Source organism: Pteropus alecto, unplaced genomic scaffold (assembly GCF_000325575.1).
Source record: "Pteropus alecto unplaced genomic scaffold, ASM32557v1 scaffold288, whole genome shotgun sequence".
Lineage (NCBI taxonomy): Eukaryota > Metazoa > Chordata > Mammalia > Chiroptera > Pteropodidae > Pteropus > Pteropus alecto.
The window spans coordinates 484158-490011 of NW_006442124.1; the positions used below are offsets into that span (position 1 = coordinate 484158).

Below are 5854 nucleotides of genomic sequence, written 5' to 3' on the forward strand. Positions count from 1 at the left end.
TATTTGCTCTTAAAAATAAAATATAAGGGGAAGTAGATTGGATTTCTAAAAAAGTTTTTAAAAGACTATTGTTTTGAGCAATTTTATGTTAAACAGCAAAGTTTGTAATCACAGAACTAGCTAACGAGATAGCTAGCGAGTTGCTTTTCAGAGACAGCAGAGCAATATCTCAAGTCATGCAGCAAAGCATGTGCAGAGGAGAAAACTTTGACTTCCAGCTGCACCCAGAACCAGAGTCCCCTGCTTCCTCCCCACACAACCAAAGGATACTACTGGAACCTGAACACCAGAAACCTTTCAGAAGCCAAGGGTCCGTTGTCCAGTAAGGTCCGTGTTGACGTCCCTTTACCATAAGTGACCAAGTTCCAAGGTCCTCCGGTTAAAACTTCCCCTGCCAGCACTTCCCGCCCCTTAAAAACTGTTGGCCTGATCCAGCGAGCAAGATGGACTCGAGGCACCACTAGGGCTCCCATCTTCTTGGTTGGCACCTTCTTTCCTTACTCCATACTCTGATGTTTTGAGTTTTGGCCTTTTCGAAGCATCAGGCACATGGACTTTGGTCTGGTAACAGATTGAGAGGGAAGTGCAGAGATTTCCCATACACCCCCTGCTACCACACATGCATAACCTCCCCCGTTGTCAGCATCCCCCACCAGACGGTACATTTGTTAATCGATGAACCTGTTTGTAATCACAGAACTAGCTAACGAGAGTTCATTGTTGGTGTTGTACATTCTCTGACTTTAGAAAAATGTATAATGACATCCATTATTCTAATATGGTGCGGAATATTTTCACTGCCCTAATAATCCTCTGTGCTTTGCCGGTTCATCCCCCTTCCCCAGTTGGAATTTTTAAGTTAAACTATGAGTGATGTGAGTGAGAAATCCTGGGGAGAGAATTGGCAAACCAGGTTTGGCTTTGCCACTAGACGTGTGTCTTCTTTCCAGCTTTCGGTTTCTCTCATCAGTAAAATCAACTGTTTTGTTGAACTAGGCTTGTCCGTTCATTTCAGAATTTAAGTTATATGATTTTTAGGATCAACATAATTGGTGTTTGTTAGAATTTGCTTATGATGAGTCTAAACTTCTTACACCAAAACTCCTACCTAAGACAACGAGTGCATATATTATTGTAATAAATACTATATAGTCCAAAAAAGATATGAGAACTTAAATTTGGGCTTTTTCATACAAGCTCAGAGAAGTAATTTCCAAATCTCAGAATGCAAAAGACTCACTAGACACTGGATGAAAAAGCCATGGATGCCTGTACTTCACTTACAGAATTCTCATGCTTGGGTCTGATGTGGGGCCTGGAAGTCTGCATATCATGGGTGAAAGTGAGAAACTGAACTTCACTTCTTTAATAGAACAACTTGACACCTCTCCCCCGACGATAATCCTCTTATATCGCAAATATTACATCTCCAAAGCAACAGAACACCACTAAAGATCATTTAGGTTGAGGAACAAAGCTTCCAAGTTGGATGGCATGGAGGCAGCCAGGTTTTTGCCCCTCCTGGCACAGGTGCACCTGTCACATCATGGTGGAAGCCCCTCTTGCAATTTCAGGGAAGACTGGTCGGGTGCAGTGTCTGACACACCCCTTTTGTCTTTACATGTCTGGAGAGGGGTGATGCAGCGTTGTGACACAGCGTCTAGTCCTGAGTGAATCATTGCATTCTCTCCCTTTCTCCAGGACTGTGGATAGCTACATACCCGTCCCTTTTTGGAATTTGATAAGGATTATTTGCAGCTCAAATCTCAAGGGATCTATATTCTGTCCTTTGATTACCTTCAGGGCCATGAGGGCAGTCCTTGAAGGCCCACTGTAGCTTCCGTGGTGGGTCTGCTTTACTGCCCCATAGGAGAGGTTACTTCTGGTCAAAGCAGAGCAGTTTTCACGCCGTCCTGTTTCCTAAGTGTTTCTACTACAGGATGCAGTGTTTTTCTGTCACCATGTTATGTTCCTTGTGGGTTTTTTCACACCCCTCTAAATTATAAGTTCCTTGAAGGCAGGCATGATGTTTTATCTCTTGGCAGTGGTTGGGGGCGGGGGAGGGGGGTGGTGCACGTCCTGGGCACTGGTCAAATGCAGTCAGTCTCCAGCTTATTGAGATTTGCCTTGGCAGGCTTTGCTGTTAAGCAAACAGGAAGCCAAGTTCAGGCAGTTAAGTCTCTAAAGTTTTTGTTTCAGATTGAACTCAACAGAAAGAAAAAATCTGATCTCCAGTGTTTGTTGAAAGAAAATTTATGATGAGATGAAAGGAGGAACAAACAAAAGCCCATTATCAGTTTTAGAAAGCTAGGGGCTCTGAATCTGCTCACACCTGCTGTCAGATATCCAGAGGTGTCCTTCTGAGTGTTCTTTCATTGACTTTTCCCGATTTCTTATAGGAGGAGAGCAAAGGCCAAGCATTGAAAATAAGTATTATTGGTTACTTTGTTGCCATGTTTGAGTATAATCACTTAAAATATTTATGTTTCAGAATAGTGTAATTGGCAGTCCCTTTGTAAGTTGCTTAGATAGGATGTTCTTGTGGTCATTTCTATTTTAAAGTCCACACCCGGGTACAGGGCAAAGACTGGGTGTGAATCCAGTCTTGAGCTAATTAACCCTTCTCAGTGCTTCAGTTTCTCATAACTTGGGGATAATGACATATGTTGGGATATATGAGGGATAAACAATATAATGCATACAAAGTGCCTTGTTCACTAAATGTCCCAAAAGGGAGGATATCATGGTGCCTTGTGTCTTGTTCTCACAGCCCTGTCTCCAGGATAGGAATACTTCCCAGGTGTCCCAGGGCCATGCTTGCTTCCAGGTCAGGCTGTTAAGTGTGCACACATACCTCAGGGTTGTCGAGGGAAAAAACATATTTGTTAATCCTAAATTGTGTTTGCTCACCTTACACAGTGTCATAAACTTAATAGAATTGTCTTCTCCAATATTTGGTCTACTCTCTCTCACTTCAAGTACAAAAGCTTTATGATTCTGTGAAGAGAGGTAAGATTAAGTAGAAAGCAGGAACAGAAAAGGTGCTCAGTTGCAGTGTACTTCCTTGTTCAGTTATGAGGTGGTGGTGCCATGTAGTAACAAGGATATGCTAGGGAGGGTTGGAGAAGAAGTGGTAAAACGTTTCGGTCGGATGATTGGTGAACAGCGAGTGGCATGACCACCCTTAGGGTGGAATCCTAGCGAAGGGCTCTCTCTCTCTCATTTCCTTGATTCATTCGCATCCCCTCTGAGTTTCCCCTTGTGAATGAGACCACTGGAATTGCCTCTCATTGAGCATCTTGTTCATCAGATGAATTTTAATAGAGCTGTTGGGGTCTTGGTAAGGATTATGCAGCACGAATTAGTAGTTACCTAATACTTGGTGGTGGTAGAGAATTAGAAAGATAGGAACATCGCCACCTTTTTCTCTTGAGATTTAAAAGCTTCCCCTGACTGCTGTTTCTTCTGCGAGGCTCCTGTCTGTGGGTTGGGGACAGACGTCTTTAGAGGCAGATGGGCTGCCACAGTTGCCCTGCATTTTATAACCATGTGGTGTTTTTTTTTTTTTCTTGGAACTTGTGTCATGTAATGCATATTTGCAAACGCAAGTTGACAATTTTGACTGTTAGAATCATGAAGGAGAGTAGAAAATTAGGGCATTTTCGTTAGCTTGGATGTCTGCCAGGAAGAGTTTGAGTTTTCCTTTTAAAAAAAGAAACATGCATTTTCCTCATTTAAAAACTAAAAATGAATCAAGTGCCATGGAGGTTGCTTTACTGAAGGGGACAATTCTTGTTAGTGTGAAACAATCTAAGTTTGCCTGAAGTAGCATCGATTAGAATAACAGTTTAATTCTAAATCTTGCTGTGTTTACTAATCTTCTGAGAGAATTCGCTTTTCTTTAAAAGCAGATGACTTCAATAGCAGGAATTTGACGAGTTGGCAGAAATACTAGGAGTCTGTCTCTTGTGTTTTTATATAGTCTTTGTGAAAAGGGGTCCTGCTGCCGTCATACTTTGTGCAGGTAACTTAGTGATGATATTCAGTCAAAGCCCTTCATCTGTGGAACCGGGCGGCGCCCTGTTTCATTGCCCTTATAGGATTTTTCCGGTTTTGTTGGGAAAGTAGCGGTGAATAGTATTGGGCTTTTCATCATCAGATTTCTCACAAGTGCATTAATAGTTACGTGGTGTCTCATCACTAAAGCAAGCCATGGGCCTTGAACCTCTCACCATGTCCAAGAAATGTAGACAGTAGGACAGAAGAGCCAGGTTCATACATGGATATTAGGTATGCACGTTTAGTACTGACCGAGTCATTTATGGGTATATTTTAAGAATAGGCAATGTGATGGAAAGAAGGGTCCTGTTAATGTTAAGATCCTGATCTCTCTGAACAAGCCAGGAGTGTCAGTGACACAGCATGCTGGCTGCAGTCTGGTGAAGGAGGGTGGTCATAGTATTCGTCTGTGGTGAGCACATTATATGAAGCAGCCTTTAAGAGATGGAATGGAGGGTGAAATGGGATGATATGGTATATTATAGTCTCAAACTTCAAAACACCCTTCATGCAACTTCCTCATTAGCACACAATTACATGCAAAGTGTAACATTCAATATTTTCAATGCAAGCTTTAGTTTTTCTCAGGCTATTTTGCTGGCCATTATGGTTCGTTTGTGTGATGGTGGACCATCTCAGCAGATAGATTAGATTATTATTTCTGTTTCAGATTTAGAGGTTTTCTTTTTTCTATTCTTTTTTTTTTTTTTTTTAACATAGATAAGTACATTACTTTAGCATCCTGCTGCCTCCCCACATATTGGCTGTGCCTTTTGAAGAAGAGAAATGGGCCTAAACAGACCAGGCTTAAGGTAGTTGAAAGCTGAGTTAGTGAGCGAGGGCTAGGAATCTGCATGGGCATCTAGAGAGAGTGGACAGAGGAGGACTCATCTGAGTGCCCACTAGAGTGGCGGTGTCTGCGGGTAGATGAGAGCCGGAACGAGGGTCTTGGCCTGTGCATTGTATTTGTCCTGATGTCCTGTATGATAAGCTGTTGAGCAGTCCCTGCTTGTGAACTCCTGGGCCATTGCTGGGCTCCATCCTACTGTGACCACATACAGTTGAGACATAATTGTAACAGTGTCATTTTCATGGAGTTGTTTTGTCTCGTTGTAACTTGAGTTCCTGCATACACTTTCCAGAACACAGATAAAGCTTTCCTTGGGTTTCAAGTTCTAAAGTTTGCAGCACTCCATCATGAGACCACAGAAGGGGCAGGCTCTTGGAAAACATGGAGTCATTCTTCCTGTTTTACATTCGTTGCAGAAGGACCATTTTTCACAGAGTCCTTAAGTGGATGGTGCTCAGGGTACCTGGGTAGCTCTTCGTTACTCATCTGGGAAATGACCAGCAGAATGTTCATGGCAAAGAATGGATGGAGAAGAACCATATGGAAAAGAATTAAATCCTAGTATCCTTTCTGGGTGAGAGGAGAATGATCTCAGATTTGTTTGAAATACTTACTAGTGTAAATGGATAACAGAGTTTTAGATTCTAGGTCGGGAATTATAATACAGCTGTAAAAGAGCTCTCTCCCTCCCCCAGCCCCCTCTCCCTCTCTCCACCACTCCCTTTCTCCCCTCTGTGTCCTCCCTGCCATCTCTTTGTACACTCCCTTTATTCTAGATAATTATTCTCCAACCTCCCTACACTGGAACTACAAGAAAGTGTCAAAGAAGACTTTAATATGACTCTTGTAAAATCAAGTAATGGGTATTGGGAAGTCTACTAGGGAAAAATGACTGTTACCTATTTTAACAATAAACATTTAGAGGTGGTTTTTTTTTTTTTTTTT

At 42.2% G+C, this 5854-nt stretch overlaps 1 protein-coding gene across 21 annotated transcripts in view; it reads left to right on the plus strand.

Annotated features, from left to right (window-relative positions):
• MAP4K4 (mitogen-activated protein kinase kinase kinase kinase 4) overlaps positions 1-5854 on the plus strand; it is a 175998-nt gene that overhangs the window by 72926 nt on the left and 97218 nt on the right. The gene's annotated exons all lie outside the window — the stretch shown is intronic.